This window comes from Dendrobates tinctorius, unplaced genomic scaffold (assembly GCF_039654945.1).
Source record: "Dendrobates tinctorius isolate UK_male_01 unplaced genomic scaffold, ASM3965494v1 ptg000203l, whole genome shotgun sequence".
In the NCBI taxonomy this organism is placed as follows: domain Eukaryota; kingdom Metazoa; phylum Chordata; class Amphibia; order Anura; family Dendrobatidae; genus Dendrobates; species Dendrobates tinctorius.
In genome coordinates, this window is record NW_027361870.1 from 8982946 (window position 1) to 9003491 (window position 20546).

The following is a 20546-nucleotide window of genomic DNA, read 5'->3' on the forward strand; positions in this document are numbered from 1 at the left end:
TTATCTTGACCTTCACTGTTTCTGTTAACTGCCATTTCTTAATTCCATTTGGAACTGAGGAATGGGCAACTTGAAAGCGATTTTCTATCTTTTTATAGCCGCCTTCTGCTTTGTGGGCTTCCACCATTTTTATTTTCAGAGTGATAGGCAGCTGGTTAGAAGAACCCATGGCTCCTGTTTTTTACACAATGTTAGAGGAGGCTGGGTTTTTATAAAGCTGTGATGTTAGCATCACCTTGCCTTTCATAGCGATGATGGTGATTAATCAATAACCTTAACAGGCTAATTAAGGTCTTTTTTGCCTAAAATCCGAAGGAAACTTATCTTTAATTTTAACACTTTTAAAAATAATTTCATCATCAATTTTCTTAACTGTTCACAATAAGAGTAATTTTGATTAGGGGTGCAAAAACTTTTAAATGCTACTGTACAATTAAGCAAGGTAAAGGAAGCAACAAACAACATCTGTAGAGGTTATATCTGAATGTACAGGATGGGATTTGTAGTGACGGGTCTATATCTTTTCTTTTGCGCTGATCTTTTTATCACTGTATGTTGCTACTGCTAGTATTCCTCCTCCCTATAATTGCCTAACACTCCACAGCAATTGTTATGACAGCTTTGGACAGCATGTCGCAATTGACTTGTTACACTGCAGGGAAGCACTGTACTGAGTAGTCATTGTTACATAGCTTTGGTATTTTAAGGGTTGTTGGTTATTTTAGCCGCTCCACATTCTTCGTTCTCCTAAGCGTTGGAATGACATGTACCAGTAATTCAGCATGTATAGCATTGCTGACATATCCTGAGGTCTGAGGCATGGCTGCCCCCGAAGGAAATGTGGCCTGTTGTTGCTGAATATAGTACAGTATATCTGTATAATGATGTTAAAGAGTTATTCCCACTATGGATAGCTCTTCCATTCTCTGTTGGACTGCTGAAAGTTTTTCTAGCAAAAGATTGTTGTGGTGTCCATGCACGGCTAATTCATTCCAACAGGGCATATCAGTGTCCCTTTCTCCAACTGCTTGAACCCCACCGGCATGGAATTTAACGCCTATCATTTGGATTCAGCTTGCAGATACCTAGAGGATCAAAGTAAAAAAGAGAGTAAATGAGTGAATAAAAGCAACACAGAGACATTTCTAGTTTCTAGTAAGTGTTTATCTCACCCCAGAGCTGGTCATACATTGCTCATTATTGGTCTGTAAAGGCTTTTATGCTTCTGCCTCTGAACATCTGCTAATGTGTGGGATGCACCATAGCGGCTAGCCTCCACCCACCAGCTCAGAAAACAGGAACTTGGAAATGGAGACTGCAGATAGAAAAGCTGGTGAAAAATGCAAGTCTTAAGTAGTAATATCCAAAAAATAGTGATATTCCTCATGCATACTCACAGAACAGCTTCTTCTGGATGAACGCTGTTCTATGTGTAGCTGATGTCAGGGGTGGACACAGATAGAAGAGGGCCCCTGTGCAAAAACAATGTATGGGCCTTTTGTAGTCCAATAGCTCATCATAATGCATCATTTTACCTGATTTAGAGATAGAATGGCCCTTACCTCTTTGCCCCTGTGTGCCTGCACAGATTATACCAATGATATGTCTGCCCCTGGCTAGTGTAACAAGAGATCCGTATGATTTTTACTGATGTGCGACGCACTGTTGTACCTGAGGACGAATTCCTGCTTCGTGTGTGTATTTTTTTTATCATTGTTCCAGTGCTGTATTGAGATTCCATGGTAGAGTTCACTAAATCCTTTGTGCATGCATCCATATATTAATGTTCGGCTCTTCCTTTGACATGTGCAGTAACAGTAGAGCAGTGGTTGATTATCTCCCATTGATTGGTTTAATCCTCAGGCTTGACTTGCAAAGAGAGATTAAGATGTTTGGGAACGTACTATTTTAATAAAACTCAGTTCTTCTAAGGCTTAGCTGAAGGCAAAGAAAAAAATGTGCTTCCAATATCCATGAGTATTGTTAGCCATTAACGCTTAGATGCCATAAATCGGCTTTCCTGCCTCCCATGTCAACTTTATTATGATCCAGAATAAAGTATCGGTTTCCTCCTTTTGGAATGTTTCCCGTATAGCTCCGGGACACTTTAAAATAAAAGCAAATTTTAAAGCGTAGTAAAAAATGGTATAAAACGTATCGTATGACACATCGAAGCACCGGTCTACAGATAGTTCACTCGCATTATTCTTGATAATCTCAGTCTATCTAAACAAGCCAGCTCTTCTGAAGCCGCAATAAATCAACGATTCAAGGATAAATTTTTATTTGTTTACAATCATATTTCTTGGTGACAGTTGCTTTTATGGCATCGTGGGATCGGCTATTAATTTTGATGACTTGAAGTGTATCCAGCCAGTGAGAGTAACCACTGACCTTTGATGGGTTTTCATTGCGATATGTTTGGAAAAAGCTTTTGAGAACTGTGGGCTAGGTTTTTAGCATGGGCAATGTTGATTCATTAGGTCTATAAATAAAGGCTACGTAGAAACCTAAACAGTACTTCTCACAGAGCAGTAAACTTAATGTAGCAATAACCAGTAGATTAAAAAAGTATATATCAGAAGAAGAAATGGAAAATGAATATTGGTCAGCTACCTACTACGCTCTGCTTATATGACTATTGAAAGTCATTGAGGTCTTGTTGCGGTAAATTGATATTGCACATTAAAGATTTTTCCTTTCCCCATGACAGCACCGCAGACGAGAGATGATATCCGCCCCCAGGAAACAGGAAACCTGTAGCAGAGACATAAGAAGGGGGCGGCACCTCTCTCCTCAGTTTGGTTTCCTGTTTCCCGCAGGCGGATGCCTGGGGCAGAGTCCATACCTCCGGAGGGATCCCCCTCTGATGTTAGCCGGCAAGGAGGCCGAGGTCCGCGGGGAGAGGAAGGCAGCGGGGCGCGGTGGCGCGCGCCTGTCAGCCCGGCTCGGTGGGCGCTGCAGCGGCCTCCTCGTGAGACTCCCCGGCGGCCGCTCCTGTGGGAGACTGGGCCAAGGGAGGCGTGGCCACCTCGACACTGGTGCCGACTGAGTGGTGACGACTTGCAGGGTCACAGCGGAAGTGACGTCACACGCCGGGGGAGCGGTGTACTGGGCACTTCCGGGAGGGAGCAGTCCCAGAGGCGCGCACTGCTCCTCCATTAAAGAAGGATAAGGCAAGGTGCCACTGGTCCCTGAGAGGCTGCATACAGGCTCCGGAGTTGCCGAGCCAGACCAGCAGCCAGGCAGCTAAAGCGTCAGATGGATCCTGAAGGCGAGATGCGTGCACAGGAGGAAGAGCCACCGGCGGCCGGGGTACCCAGAGGGCCAGGTGAGTGCCTTTGTAAGGCAACACATATTAACAACTGCCCTATGTCATGTCTCTCTTAGGGAAAGGCCAACTCAAAGCAAACGAATAAGGAATGTGCATTATGCAAAAAGGCCCTAGCTAAAACTTATGAGAAGCGACTCTGTCGCTCATGCATTAAAAAAACAGTGGCCGAAGAGTCACCGTCTCTACTCCAGAGCATTAAAACTATGATCCGGGATCAAGTAAAGTCGACAGTCAAAGATGAATTGAAGGAGCAGACTACATTTAGCTCCAACGTAACACCTGCTTCACCCCCACCTCCTCCTCTTCCTCCTGCAGAAATAACTATCGACATAGAGTCTGAGGAAGAACAACGGGAGCTAGGGGCCTCGGACTCAGACCTAGACTCCTCAGGCGAGGAAAAGGGTTGTCCATATTTCATATCTGAGGATCTGAGGATATTGGGAAGTTACTAAAACTTGTAAGGTCCACAATTGGACTTGAAACACCGAAAGAACCAAAATCAATTCAAGATACTATGTTTAGTAATCTTGAGGGGAAAAAACGAAGGGTTTTTCCCTTTCATGATAACCTGTTAAATGTAATTAAGAGGGAATGGAAAAAACCCAACAAAAAAATGTCCATACCGCAGGTGCTCAAATGTAAATACCAGTTTGATGAGGAGGTATGCGATAAATTGGAAAAAGCTCCCAGGCTAGATGCCGCCATTGCTAGTACTTCCAGGGGGATAGCATTGCCATTTGAGGACATGGGCGCCCTAAAAGATCCCCTTGACAAAAAAGCGGATGCTTTTCTAAAATCTGCTTGGGAGGCATCGGCTTGGTCGTTCAAACCCGGGGTAGCCGCCACTAGTACAGCGCGTGCTATGGTCAAGTGGTTGAACGAATTAAGTGACCAAATTAAAAATAAATGTCCAAGAGAGACACTACTGGAGGCAATACCTTCCCTACAGAAGGCAGCAGGATTCCTGGCTGACGCCGCAGTAGATTCCGTCCGAGGTGCCGCCCGTGCATGCGCCCTTTCGAATTCAGGCCGCAGAGCTCTTTGGTTAAAAAACTGGTCGGCCGACTTCCAGTCAAAGGTCAAACGCTGCGCCGTCCCCTGTGAGGGTCAATACCTGTTTGGGAAAGCATTGGATGAAATTTTAGAAAAAGCATCAGATAAGAAAAAACTGTTTCCAACCCCCTTCCCTAGGCGTCGGTGGACTGAAGCTCGCTCGTCCTTTCGTGGAGCAGGGAATAGAGGGAGCTGGGGTCGGCCAGACGATAGAGCCATGCGGGGCAGACTCTGGAAGGAAAGGAAAGAGAAAGGATTCCGCTTTAGCAAAACCACCCCGAGACCCGATACTAAGCAATGACGCCAGGGCGGTTGGGGGAAGGCTTCGGTTCTTGGTCCATCAATGGGTTGCATTGCCCGCCTCAAAGTGGGTAACTGACCTGTTAGCCGGGGGTCTACGACTAAGTTTTCTAAGCCTTCCACCGCATTGAGTAAAAGTGACCCGGGTAGCCAAAAAGAACCAGGCCATGCTGGAAAAGGAGATTCAACTCCTCATACAAAAAGAGGTACTAATAAAAGTACCGTATCATCAAGTAGGGAAGGGGTTTTACAGCACTCTGTTCCTCACTCCAAAACCAGATGGGTCACTAAGAACAATATTCAATCTCAAAGCCCTAAACCAGTACATCAGAACAGAAAAATTCAAAATGGAGTCCTTGGGATCAGCAGTGAAGCTACTTGACCCAGGCTGCTACATGGCAGTAATAGATCTTACCGACGCCTATTACCATGTGCCAATATAGGGAGAACATCAGCAATATCTAAGATTGGTAGTAGAGATTGCTCAAGTCCCCACTCATCTCCAGTACCAATACCTACCCTTTGGGGTATCAGTAGCCCCTCGTATATTTACAAAAGTCATCGGGGAGGTAGCGTCCTTTATAAGAAGGGAAAATATCCTGTTGGTACCCTATTTAGACGATTTCCTCGTCATAGCAAACAGCAAGCAAAGTTGCAAAAATGCAGTTATGGAGGTTCTGGAAATATTAACCAGGTTAGGCTGGATGATCAATCTAAAAATATCCAGATTAACTCCAGTTCAGTCACAAGAATTCCTTGGAATTCAATTGGACTCATTAAAACAGCAGTGCATTCTTCCAGAAAGGAAAGTTGGGGCTATCCAACAAAAAATACAACGGATACAATCCGGTCGAGCCATATCAATAAGAGAGGCAATGTCGCTCCTGGGCACTTTGACAGCAACAATCCCAGCGGTCCGGTGGGCACAAGAACACACGAGAGAACTACAGTGGCAGATCTTATCCGAGCAGGGGAGGGGTCCTTACAATTTAAATTGGGAGATAATTCTCTCACCTCAGGTGCAGGATTCCCTAAAATGGTGGCTGAGCACCGAAAACTTAAACAGATCAGTGCCCTGGACTACTCAAAACTAACTAACCACAGACGCAAGTCCGAGTGGTTGAGGGGCACACATAGAGAAACGAACCCTACAGGGCCAGTGGGAACCTGTAATGAGGGATGCATCCTCAAATCTGAAAGAATTGGCGGCTGTAAGGCGAGCCCTTGTCCTAGTAAAACAAGGAGTGCAAGGGAGGCATGTCACAATATTATCCGACAACAACACGGTCATGGCATACATAAACAGGCAGGGGGGTACAAGGTCGGCAACCCTTATGGCAGAAGCCAGGGAATTATTCGCATGGGCGGAAAACAATCTTCTGTCCTTATCGAGTACACATTTAAAGGGGGCAGACAATTATCTGGCCGATTATTATTTAAGCCGTCATGTACTACACCAGTGAGAATGGTCCCTAAATCAAAAAATATTTGGGGAAATCTGCGCTGCCTGGGGCACACCGGAGGTAGACCTGTTTGCTACAAGACAAAATCGGAAAGTGGACAGGTTCTACTCCCTAAATCCAAGAGAAGGACCAGAGGGGGTGGATTCGCTGCTACACCGTTGGAAATTTCGTCTGGCCTATGCGTTCCCCCCCCCCCCCCCCCCCCGTTTCCGTTGATTCCAGTAGTCTTAAAGATCCGACAAGACAAAGCTTGAATAATCCTGGTTGCGCCCTTCTGGCCGAAAAGGGCATGGTTCACATGGCTCAGACGCATGTCTATCTCGGACCCATCGGTCCTCCCAGATACCCCGAATCTGCTATACCAGGGCCCAGTAGAACATCCCTGAGTTCACAGGCTCGCCTCACTGCGTGGAACTTGAGGGGACTCCTTCTAGCAAAGGGTTTCTCAGTCCCGTTAGTAACCACCCTGCTCGCTAGCAGGAAAGAGGTAACTTCACATAAATACCAGAAAATTTTGGAAAAATTCTTACAGTTCACGGGGCCAACAATGGACTAGGACAGGCCAAAAAGTACCAATAAAAGAGATCCTAGAGTTCCTCCAGAAAGGACTAGAAAAAGAACTGACCACAAGCACCTTAAAGGTGCAGGTATCGGCCCTGGGGGCGTTGTTTGATCAGAAATTGGCTGACCACCCATGGATCTATAGATTCATTCGGGCCTCTTTTACATCCAGGCCCACAAAATTGCCAACAAAGGTAGCTCCCTGGGATCTAAATTTAGTGTTAAGGGCACTGACATCGTCTCCATTTGAGCCTATTGCTTCCATCTCAATAAAGGCGCTAGCGCTAAAAACAGTACTCTTGGTGGCCCTGACTTAGCTCGTCGTGTCTGCGAGCTGCAGGCAATATCCGTAAATTCACCATATACCACCTTTTTGGATGATAGAGTGATCATAAAAACTGATCCGGCCTTCCTACCGAAGGTTAATTCCACAGGGAGCAGGAGATAATTTTACCCTCGTTTTGTCCAAATCCCAGGGAGAGAAAACCTTCCATTGCCTAGATGTCAGACGTTGCCTGCTTCAATATATAGAAGCCTCAAAATCATGGCGACAGTCATCAGCCCTTTTCTTCTCCTTTCAGGGGACAAACAGGGGTAAGAAAGCTTCAAAGTCAAAGATTGCACGATGGCTACGTATGGGTATTGCACTGGCTTATTCTTCTTCAGGTCAGACTCCCCCACTGGGTGTAACAGCTCACTCTACGAGAGCTATATCCACGTCCTGGGCTGAAAGGGCAAATGCTTCGGTTGAGCAGATTTGTAAGGCAGCTGTATGGTCCTCGCCATCCACTTTCTTCTGACACTATAGACTAGACCTAGGGCCCTCAAATCTGGCCTTTGGGAGAAAAGTGTTATCTGCTGTTGTCCCACCCTAGGAGTCTATTCTATCTTTCCTCTCATGTCTGCGGTGCTGTCATGGGGAAGGGAAAAAATGATAATTACTTACCGGTATTTTGATTTTCCAGAGCCATGACAGCACCGCATTGTTCCCGCCCTATCTTGGTGATGGCTGTGTGGTGCACCAGAAAATTTAAAGTTGTATCTGGATATGTAAATTTATGTGAAAATATATATATATAGATATAAAAAAAAAAAAAAAAAGGAAAAAGGTGAATATTAGTGACACTGTTATATTAACATATATGTAAACTAATAAGGCGGTTACCTTTGCATACTCAGAAAAAAAACTGAGGAGAGAGGTGCCGCCCCCTTCTTATGTCTCTACTACAGGTTTCCTGTTTCCTGGGGGTGGATACCATCTCTCATCTCTGCGGTGCTGTCATGGCTCTGGGAAATCAAATTACCGGTAAGTAATTATCATTTTTCCAAGGTATAGACTTGTGAGATCGACACAAAATGTGAAGAACCAAAAGGGCAAATCTTCATGGCCCATAGGTTTCCTAACACCAAAAAAAAACCACCAAACAATTGATACTGACTCAGGCTTTTATCTAAAAAATTAAAAATAAAGTAAGTCACGTATTAATACAAGGTACTTGGTTGACACTATTTTGATTAAAAAAAGGAAAAACCATCCCACCTCTCTAAGGTGTACCCAATCAGGATTTACTTACCTCTAGTATTTCACCTTTCTGTGTGCCATCAGGCCTCAATAGACAGGAACAGAGCCAGCCCAATTCTTTGGATTTGCATTAGTTGCTTGTACTATGTACATAGTGGCATTGTGCCCCCTATTTAGGCTGTGCATCTTGTCTATATAGGTTTCTGGAACAAAGAGAGGTGAAATACTAGAGCATACACTTTGTTGCGGTGGGACGGCTTTTAAGCTTTTTTTTTTTTGCTTAAATCAAATCAGTGTCAACGGACCATCCTATATTATTTACATGTACTTTTACTATTTACTACAGGGAATTTGCTCACGATAATTTCCCTTGCACCTGCATTCCTTGAGTAGCACAGGTGACCTGGTTTCACTGTCTTTTTCAGCAATTGAATTGCACTTATACCAACAGGAGTCCTGACTGATTTCTTTGTTGTATACTTTGAAGATCAAAAACATTAATTTTTATCTTAGAATATTCTCTCTTCTGCATATAATTTTGGCACATGAGTCATAGCGGTCAACCTAACAACCGTTTGGCAGCATGGACTCTGAATGGGGCGTGCCAATAAATTCGCCCCAGCAGTGTTTTATTGGCCATGACAGTGGTCTGTGGCCTCTGGACACGAGAAGGAGTGCCACCTCTTAGCTGGTGGCATCCGTGGTTCTTCAGATTAGTTGACCTGGCGCAACATTACTTGCGTTACACCATGACCGTGTTGTCACACCAGGCCAGTTAAAGGGAATTTGTCACCATTTTTTTGGACTATGAGCTGCCGGCATTGACATCAGGGGCTTATCTACAGCATTCCGTAGTGCTGTAGATAAGCCCCCGATGTAACCTGAAAGATAAGAAAAAAGAGTTAGATTATACTCACCGGGGGGCGGTCCGTTCTTGGTCAGTTGGGTGTTGCGGTCCGGCGCCTCCCATCTTGCTGTGATGCTGTCCTCCTCTTCCCTTCCTGTCGCGGGACCTCTCCTGGCGCCTGCGCACTGCAGGACTCTGCTCTGCCCTCAACAGGACAGAGCAGTGCGCCTGCGCCGGAGCCACGACAGGAAGGGAAGAAGAGGATGGCATCGTATGAAGATGGGAGGCGCCGGACCAGACCGCAACACCCATCAGACTGGACTGCCCCACGGTGAGTATAATCTAAGTCTTTCTTCTTATCTTTCAGGTTACATCGGAGGCTTATCTACAGCATTACAGAATGCTGTAGATAAGCCCCTGATGTCGATGCCGGCAGCTCATAATCCAAAAAAAGGGTGACCGATTCCCTTTAATCAAAAGAAGAGCCACAGATGCTGCCAGGTAAAAAGTCAGTACTTTTTCTCCCATCCAGCAACCACAGATCCATTGTCTTGGCCAATGAAATGGATCATGAGAATCAATTCGCACTAACTGTAGGTCTGATTATTTATCATTTATATTAGGTGTTATAGGGTATGCACACGTGTAGGGTTTACAGCGGTAAGGCTGTAAATCAATGAGGGCAAAGTGCAGTATTACAAAGTGTCTACTTTTACATTTGATGCTACCCACAGGTTGGGCAGTATAATCTGTAACAGCTCAAACCCTCAGCTCGTGTCTTATGCTGACGATGGTTGTTTTTTTTTTTCTTTTCTGATATGTGCGTAACATTTCCTACATTTTCGCGCACTATGCTGTCACTGTAAAGAATACTTTGTCAGTTTATCTTACATTTCTTCCATTTTTCTTGGAAAGTTCATAGTATATGTGAACGGTGTCGTAGTTGCTTTTTGTTCTGACCCAAAGTCAGGTAAGCTAGATCACCAGTGAGTCCAGATTAGGAGTTTTATGCCCTTAATTTACAAGCGCTTGGAGACAAAAGAGACTGCTCACACACACGGGCCGTGGGCATATCACTTTATCTGACGTAATGAAATACAAGGCAATCTTTTATACCATTTACAACAATATGTAATTCTATATGGCGCTCATGTGGCCCCCACCATCACCTTCAGGGTCATACTATGTTTACAATGTGCCCAGAACATGCTGTGGCTGACTTTTGAGGACATATATGATAAGAAGCATTTTCTCCTTGAAGAGGAGACGGGCAAAACTGCAGCGTCATAAGAATGAATGAAAGGCAAATGGAGAATTAAAGGCAATTAAAGGGATATAATGGCAAACCATTAGCTCTTCTATATCAATTTCCCCTTTTGTAAATGGTATAACCTTTGCCACAGAGTCAGCTGATGTCCACAAAGGAGCTACTGTCTCATGGATCTAGTACCCATAAGGGGGCTTCCTACCTGCTTCACCCATCCACCCTCAGTGTGGACAGTCACTTTCCCCATCAGCAATGACTATCTGGGGTCTATGATACACTACAGAAGGTTCAGCCTTAGATTCCTTTTATGCACATACATTATTCAGTAGCTTAAGCAATACATATATTAGCGCTTTTACGGCTACATAAAACAATAAGCAAAGCAACAAAATTTGCATACAAGTCTGTACAATGCCAAAAATCCATCCTGCTACGCCATTAAACCAATTTGCTGGATTTAAAAAAAAAAAAAGAGAATGTGTTACCCTACCAGGAGTCTCTGTTTGCACTGTGTTGTTTTAACCATTGGTCTCTAAGTTCACCTATTTTGCCTATACTGGCCCTGATCTGGAGATTGCCAGCAGGGTCGATATAATTACAACAGGTGGGACCAATTATTTGACACATTCCTCCTTCTTTTGCTGTCAGGTAATCTAGTACTATAGTATGTTGGTTAGTAACTATGATTAATTGTCTCTGTATTGTATTAGTTTCATTAAGAACTTCAAGAATCTGGAAAATCTGATCATCCAGGTAGTCGGTAGCTTCCACTAATTTATCCCACATTTGTGTTATGAAGGGGTATATTAGCATACTACTGAATATTTTATTTGTTATCCCCATTTCTACTAGATGCGGCCTACCATTTGGCCGGGGCTTATTGTCTGCAGCCCTTCTATACAAAGTATGAATTGGAACTGCTGCTGTGTCTATTTTATTAGGAGGAACTATGAAAGTGGCTTGTGTCAGTTTGGCAAGAGTGCAAACCCCTCTTATGTCTTGGCTCACCCCCCTGTAGGCACGAAGTTCGCAAACCAAGAATACTCCTTCGGGGAGAACACTAACATGACCAGGGGTCTGTATACATTGGTATAAACTGAAAAGTCCTGACATAGGCTTATGGGCACACCAAGTATTATTCATTTGTTTTCTATTTATACTAGATGTACATTTACCCCTTTCTTTCCTTATTATTTTACACTTAGATGCTTTACAGCCTTCAACACCATCTTGGTACACCGTCTCATTAACCTGTGTTTGATTATGAGTGTATATACGGAAGCTGCTATTGTCCTCACCACAGGTATTTGCTCCAGTGTGTTGAAGACTGAACCACAGTTCACAGTTCAGTCTGGGGTGCCAATGAGGCAGATATTCACGGGGAACATCTTTTCCCCAAAACCTAGATTGAGTCCAAGTCTCATTGTGTATGCAGTGTGGGGTTAATACCTTCCATGGCTCCAGAGGTAAGGCTAAGTATGGCATAGTCCTTGCAGATACTGGGCTGTGTGTACAGATCCAACAGTCTTTCAGTTTCTGTCTTTCCATGTCCTTTATAAGAAGAGCATGATGCCGAATAAGTTTGTTGTCCCAGTCAACATTTAAGAGTTTGTCCTGTGTCTCTGTAGAGTGCAAGTAACCCTGTCACTGCCAGCAAGGTGATTAGGAGAACAGTCATTCTGCTGTTAAAAGGACTTTCTTGCAATGACTGGCGTGGATCCAGGTGGGCTTTCCCTCAAGTTTTACTGAGGTGGATGTGGTCAGCTGGACTTGGAAGGGGCCGTCAAATCGTGGGTCTAGGCTCCTTCTCACGTGTCTGCGTATATCCACCCAATCACCTGGATTCAGCTGATGCACATCTGCACTGGCATTAGGATTTGGAATGGATGAGAACACATGTTTATGTACCACATTAAGTCTTTTCTGCAAGGCCTAGACATAGGCTGTGATAGCACCGTGTTGCATTTGTAGCACCTGTGGGAAGTACAGACCAGTCTTTGGTGCACTACCAAACAGGACTTCAAAAGGAGACAAAACCTGTGTTTCTATTTGGAGTGTGTCTGACTGAAAAGAGTGCAAGAGGCAAGCACTCTACCCAGCTCTCTCCTGTGTCTGCCATGGCCTTTTGAATTTTCAGTTTGTGTCCCATTTAGTCTTTCCACTTTCCCACTACTTTATGGCCTATATGGTGTATGAAATGCTTGCTGTACACCCAGGGCCTGCATGACTTCCCTCATTATTTCTCCCGTGAAGTGTGTACCCCTATCGCTTTCTATGGTTTCTGGGACACCATACCTGCAGATCAGTTCTTTCATCAGTTTGTCTGCAGTCGTTTTAGCATTTTCACATTTTACCAGATAGGCTTTCGGTCAACCAGAGAAGAGATCTACACATACTAGGACATTTGCATATACTCCTACCTTGGGAGCTGTGTGTCGTCAATCTGCAGTCTCTGAAACGGGTAGAGAGGCCTAGGTGTCGCTTTCTTAGGGACTTTTACTGTTTTACCTGGGTTGTGCTGTGCACAGATGAGGCATGATTGTGCAAGTTTCGTGATCCAGAAGGCATCTACCATGGCACACATGTGACTTTTTGAGGCGTGAGTGGGGCCATGTGTTGCTTGCGCCATGATTGGGAACAGGGACTTCGGTAGGCACAATTTATCCTTATTCTCCCATACTCTATTTGAGTTCAGCTCAGCTCCCAGTCTCCCCCAGTGTACCTTCTATGTTTGGGCAGCCTGTTGCTGGAGGGATTTCAGGACATCTAGGCTTAGTGAGGCTGGAATATGCTGACTCCCTGCCACCGTCCACTGCTCCCTAGGCTGCCTTGCTGCTATTTTAGCAGCCTCGTCTGCCCTTCTGTTTCCCTCTACCTCCACGGAGTCACCTTTTGTGTGTGCTTTTACCTTGACAATGCCAACCTGGACTGGTAACATCAATGCCTCCATTAATTGTTTCACCAGCTCTGCATTCTTAATGGGCTTACCGGCTGATGTAAGAAACGCTCTGCTTCTCCAGATGGGGCCATAATCATGGGCTGTTCCTCATGCTTAATTTGAATCTGTGTAAATATTAGCAACTTTACCTGCAGCGGCTCTACACTCCTCAGTGAGTGCCCTCAACTCTGCCTCCTGTGCCGACATGTGAGGAGGGAGTGGTTCAGCTCGGATTACCTCATGTGAGGATACTACTGCATATCCAGTGTAGAATCGTCCATCCTGGTGGTATCTGGAGCCATCTACAAAAAACTCAAAATCTGCATTAGGAATAGGGTTTTTCATGAACATGTGCAAAACCCACTGTCTCCTGACTCATCAGTTCTATGCAGTCATGTTCATGCGTCATGTCAAAGTATTCCTCCTCACTTGCTAATACGGTCACCAATTCCCCCTTTTTCTGAATCCACAGGCAGGGGGGTGGCTGGATTCAGAACATTACACCTTTCGAGGGTGACGACATACTCTAGAATTAGGAGAGCGCACTCAAGTCGGAGCTGTCTGGCCATAGACAGATGTTTTTGGTTGAACTTGTACGAGTATGGAATGGATGTCATGTGGGGAATAATTTGTCAAAAGAAACGTCAGTGTGATCTCACATGCCTTTCCTAGTAGTAGTGCAGCTGCTCCTACCGCACAGACACACGTACTGTAGGTGACCCTCTGATCACTGGGTCTAATTATGCTGAGTAGTAAGCTATTGGTGTCTGTTTCCCTCCATGATGTTGTTTCAGTACTGCGGTAGCATGTTCCCCCTGCTCTGTGCAATGGCTGGCCAGTTTAGAATGCCTAAGGCCGGGGCTGACACAGTGAGCACATGAGACCTTGCAGCCCTTTTCTGCTAAAAAAAAAAAACATAGCAAGAAAACCTGTAGCTTCCCTGCAGGACCTTTGGTCCAGGCAGAACAGCAAGAGGTCATCCATGTACTGTAATATTACAATCTGCGGATGAGGTGGTTGCCACTACTCAAGGATCCCTGCCATCACTGCTGAATAGATGGTAGGGGATATCTTTCCCCCCTTGTGGGAGGACTGTCCAACAATATTGTTTACCTTTTATGAGTAAAGGAAAAAGATACTGACAGTCAGGGTGCAGGGGTACAGAGAAAAATGCACCCGTTAAATCAATGACTGTGAAACATTTTGACATCACTGGGATCTGTGACAGTATTGTGTGTGTGTTAGGGACAATTGAGGTCACACTTTCTGTAGCATCATTAATAGCCCTTAAGTCATGAACCATTCTATAAGTGTCAAGGGAACCCTTCGGTTCTTTTTTCATAATGGGATACACAGTGGTGTTGCAAGGGGAAGATCTTTGCACTAGAACCCCTGCCTTAACATACTGTTTAATATTCCTGCTCGGGGCCATTGATTTGGCTAGGCTCAAGTGGTATTGCTTTAAACAAGGAGGAGTGGTTCCTTTTTTTTTTTTCAAATTTAATCATGACGGGGGAAATGGGCAGCCGACCCACATCAGTTTTTCCCCTTGCCCAAACAGTGTCTGACACCTGTCCCATTTCCTCATCCTCAGGCATTTTGGTGTCAGGTGTTAGTTTCACCGCTTTTGTCATATACACCATTGCCGCAATCTTACACAAATGTTTATCTGAGAGGGGACTTGTGACTGTAATACCCTCAGGAGAGTACTGTATGGTGGCCTGGATCGCACTCAGCACATCTGCTCCCAGTAAATTCATAGGGGTATTGTCACTAACAATAAGTTTTGTTAGCACCACTTGGCTATCTCGTTATTTTAGTCTTATTTGTTTAGTCATAGGGGGGTTCTGTCACTTGCCCCTCTACCCCCACACATTCCACAATCTCATTAGTAATCATGTCTTATCGTCCTTGTTGCTCAACTTCTTTAGCTACCTTAAGGAGGTCTTTCGGATCTGCATGTCTCCATTCAGGTCTGGCTGTCTGTACTGCGTCTCGTAAGTCTTTGTTCATACCGTCAATGAATGCATTCACCAGTATTCTAACATCAAGTGGGTTTATGCAGATGTACCCCATGTCTGCCCATTTCAGTTGTAACCGTCCAAAGTACATCTCTACACTCTCTCCTTTTTGCTGTGCCACGTTAGTCAGGAGTACAGACTGCTCTGATTGTTCCATTGTAGACTATTGTTTTAGTGACTCACAGTATGTCTCCCCAGGCCTTGCAGATTTATCATCCATGCCCCAAGCATGATTCTTTCCCACATTTGTATGGGTTTTAATTAGATGCCCTGGTATGTCACCTGCCTTTAAACTCACCAACCTCTCTAGGTCTGCCCAGGTACACTTATGTCTGCTGTATTTCCTTTATGTGTCTGTAAAATGGGAATGGTTGGTTTTCAGGGTCAGGCAACTGCTTCAACAAAGCTAGCTGGTTAGAGGGGCTCCAGGGATAATACACCTGCATCTTTCTTATTCTAGTCACCCTTCTAGGTCCTGATGGGGTTGGTCGTCTGGTGTCTACTGTCAGCTTACTCCTCAAAGGTCAATGTCCCCACTACCCACTAACCACACTATTATGTCAGCTTCTTATGTCACTACATATGATCTTGTGTGGACAGGATTTAGCGCAATTCGCTTAGGTCAGTTGCACAGGTCACACAAGTAGCTATTCAGTCTAGGTTTGTCTGAGTCTGATCACAGTGTTTACAAGTCCATCTGTTTTGTCTGGGTCTCTGGTTAAACTTTGTCAATCAAAACATTTATATTACACCTTACTTCCGTACTTCTGCACATTCTCAAACATCATTTATTCACTTGCTATTTTCTTTCCATGTCTGAGCCTTTTTGTACATCCAAACATTCACACTCTGGCATTTTTGCCTTTTTCAATATTGGTCCCACTTGTTTTACTGCTTCCTTTCTTCTCTGTCTTTTACAATTTGAATAGCTATCTTGGATCCCATTGGGGCACCGACTGTACACAGAAAAAGTTGCCCATGGCTTTAGTTTTTCCTCTCGACAGCTCACCTTTCTTCTGAAATGCCCTTCTGTGTGTCTGGACCACTGTCTTACAGCCCACACATAGCAAGTCAGAGAGAGCCTGCCAAGGTGTAGCGGGAAGGCTCCTTGCCTCTCACCCGGTAGACCTACAGGATGTAACGATAAGGCTCTCTGCCTCTCACCCGTTAAATCAGCTGGCTAGAATAGGAATAGGCCTTTTTCCTTCTAGCCCAGCTCCATGGAATGTGGGAATGCTTGCTTCAACTTAGACAGCTCGTCTTTCTTCTGAAATGCCCTTCTGTGTGTGTGGACCTCTGCCTTACAGCCCACACATAGCAAGTCAGAGTGAGCCTGCCAAGGTGTATCCAGAAGGCTCCTTGCCCTCGCCTCTCACCCACAACAAAAAAAATCCGCTGACTAAAGTAAGAAGGCCCAGGTGTGATAGGCCTCTAACCTACTTTATCAGCCATACAGTCGGCTACCTCCTTTGCTGATCCACAATTTGCCATACAAATTAATCACACAACTAGAAGCAGGTTCAAAGCACATTAATGACCAAACAATCACTTACAATTTCCTTCTAAATTAGGCACCATATTTTACTTTCAACTTCCAACTTCAACTTACAAAATTTCATTCCACTTCAATTAAGTACTGTTGCTTTAAAATGCACAAATCTAATAGCGAGCATTACACCAAGGACAACCACAGAGAATTTTGAGCGCAGCTCCTTGAATCCTCCCATTAAACACTCAGCAGAGATAAGACGAGAGGAGAGGAGAAACTGCGCAGCGGCATAATTCCCCCTCCCATCAGAATGTAGTGTCCTTCATAAAGTAACAGAATGCTGTAGCTCTTTAGATTTAATCAAAATCAATTTCTACAAAAAACTCAAAATCACGGGATTTCACTGTATAATGTGAGTAACAGAGTCTTGCCCTTTTATGGCCAAATGCTTCCAGAAAACTTTACAATGTCATACCACATATAACACGAGCTATATCATTACTCAATTCATTCAACCTGAGATGTAGATTGAAATATCTGTAAAGTAACCGTACTGGACCTTGCACTAGAACTGGAAAGGTAACAATATTAGGAGTCCATGAAAAAGTTCTGTAGGTCTCTGCCCCTTGACTCAGTACCCCTATAACTCCTGTGCAATCTTCACAGAATGGTGCAAAATTCATCAAATTCATTCACGCATGCTCATTCAGGGATTTTTTTGCTTTCACTTTTCAGTGGTCATTTGATTTTACAAAGAGAAGATAACAAAAATCCCTTATACGCAATTACTCCTCTCTCATCTCATTCAGAAGTTCTCATAGACATATATACAAGGATTCACACAGCCTGCCTATCTTGCACTTTGGATTTGACACCTTAACCTACAGCAGTGTCCACTGACACGCTGAGAAAACCAAAGCCAACTTCTTAAATAACAAGAATCAATGAAACCCAAAACAACCAAAACCCACAGCCCTATACAATATACAGCCTCATATGATTTACTGCCAATCCAAAATAAACACTGCACGGAGTCTATCCCAGGCTCTGTGCTACACAGTACACAACCAGTTAGTATATTATTATATTATCAGAACAGATTGACAGATAATACAGATGACAATTATTATCTTATTACTCTATTATTCAACTCTCATACGGACATGCTCACTGGTGATGTAGGTTCTTGAACCGTGTTGTACAGCCTTACCCAGAGATATGTAGACATCCTTAGAGAGGTTGCAAATGCAAAATCAATGTAAGAATAAATGTTGTCACCTGCTGCAGCCTGGATTTTGCATATTCAACCTTCCAGGAAACTCCCACATACGGATTCTAAATAGGCTGGGTTCCACGGTCCCCGTTGGGCGCCAAAACTGTCGTAGCTGATTTTTGTTCTGACCCAAAGTCAGGTAAGCTAGATCACCAGTGAGTCCAGATTAGGAGTTTTACGCCCTTAATTTACAAGCGCTTGGAGACAAAAGAGACTGCTCACATACACGGGCCGTGGGCATATCACTTTATCTGACGTAATGAAATACAAGGCAATTTTTTATACAATTTACAGCAATATGTAATTCTATGGAGCTCATGTGGCCCCCACCATCACCTTCAGGGTCATACTATGTTTACAATGTACCCAGAACACGCTGTGGCTGACTTTTGGGAACATATATGATACTAAACATTTTCTCCTTGAAGAGGAGACAGGCAAAACTGCAGCGTCATAAGAATGAATGAAAGGCAAAATGCAAATGGAGAATTAAAGGCAATTAAAGGGATAAAAATGGTAAACCATTAACTCTTCTATATCAACGGAGATGTCCCACCTTGGCTCTGGCTTGATATACAAATGATGATCACTGTGGCATTGGGGGCAAGTGGTAAATGTAAACCAGACCTCCCCTACCTACTTGTGCTTTGTATTAGGAAAGGCAGGGGAGATGTGGTTTAAACTTACGATTGCACTGTACAAATGGCTGTGGCAGCCATCTTTGAAGGAGGAGGAACAGATCGCCAATCTTGGCAGAGGAGTAAGCGGAAGACAAATAGAAGGCACCAGCTAGGGTGGTGATTCATGAGAATAAGGGTCACTTTAAGGTTGCTTCATCTTTTAAAAATTTATGAGCCTTATACAGTTATGAGTCTGCAAACCAAAGTGAACGACGCGCACTGAGCGATTTATACCGGATCGCTCAGTAACTGCCCAAAGGCTGCCATAGGTCTGCACAAAAGATCATTTCACCTGATGAATGAGCGTTTTGCTTGTTCTTCAGCTGATCGGTGGCCTGTTTACACTGAAAAATTATCATGAAGCGTGTGCTTTTAACAATCTTCGTTCACAATTATCTTGCAGTGTAAATAGCCCCTAAAGAAGGTTATAGACCTAAAATACTTATCAATAAATTTACCCAAAATTGAAAAATAGTTGACTGATATCTGCTGACAACCTTTTTATCTGTGTTGGTCAGATAAGCAGCTGCCAGAGTTTTCTGGTGATGGCTTATTCAATGTGCATTGAAAACGCATGGCATGCTCAGGTAAGCCGGGTGTCCATGTATTCTGTATGGGGGCATGGGAAGTAATTGCGGTCAACTGAAAAAGCAACTGTAAATAGAAAATATATATTACACCTGCGCTGGCTGACTATATCCCGTAATGACACCTGAATAGGTCATAAACAAGTACTTACTTCGTATAAACTGTAGGGCTGCGAGTGGATCCAGCGTGCGCCACGTATGGAGGTGAATGTACCAAGGTGTGACAGGAGACGCAGCACCAAGGAGGCGTCCCTCCTGTGGGCAGTGGTGCGGGAGCGTCTCTAAAGCTGACAGCCGCTGGGCGCGCTGAATGGTGGCGGCGCGCTCCGGCCGAGAGGCGCCGCCGGCGTGCAGCGGCTGAGAGGGAGGAGATCAGGTGACGTCACCAAAAAGGGGGGAAGGAAGCGCGTGCAGACCAAACTAGAAGCCAACGCGTTTCTAAGGTCTACGGACCTTCTTCATCAGGGCCCTGATGAAGAAGGTCCGTAGACCTTAGAAACGCGTTGGCTTCTAGTTTGGCCTGCACGCGCTTCCTTCCCCCCTTTTTGGTGATGTCACCTGATCTCCTCCCTCTCAGCCGCTGCACGCCGGCGGCGCCTCTCGGCCGGAGCGCGCCGCCACCATTCAGAGCGCCCAGTGGCTGTCAGCTTTAGAGACGCTCCTGCACCACTGCCCACAGGAGGGATGCCTCCTTGGTGCTGCGTCTCCTGTCACACCGTGGTACATTCACCTCCACACGTGGCACACGCTGGATCCACTCGCAGCCCTACAGTTTATACGAAGTAAGTACTTGTTTATGACCTATTCAGGTGTCATTACGGGATATAGTCAGCCAGCGCAGGTGTAATATATATTTTCTATTTATTGTTACTATTCTTCCTGGGTGTGCACAGACCCAGGACATTCGCCAGCAGTGGCTGTATTGCACATATCCACCATCAGTTGCATCAGGGAGCGCCGGTGTATATTTGTTATCTACGATCCTTGCAAAAGCAACTGGTTGTTCATTAGCTATGAGTATGGCCATTATTACTGCTTCTACAAGAGTTGTCTCTCTTCTTTCCTTGAATCCTGAATGATATATGGACAAGTCATTGTCACAAATATGAGTAGGAGAGATGTTTTATTGTTACAGGAAATATATAAATCTTTGTACTATGTTAGCCAGTAGATAGAAGAATTTTTAAGATTTGAGAGTCCTCAGTTGTTGA

The 20546-nt window shown here is 44.5% G+C and overlaps 1 protein-coding gene across 4 annotated transcripts in view; it reads left to right on the top strand.

The window, feature by feature from the left end:
• Positions 1–20546, top strand: part of KIF16B (kinesin family member 16B) — a 538624-nt gene that overhangs the window by 355485 nt on the left and 162593 nt on the right. The gene's annotated exons all lie outside the window — the stretch shown is intronic.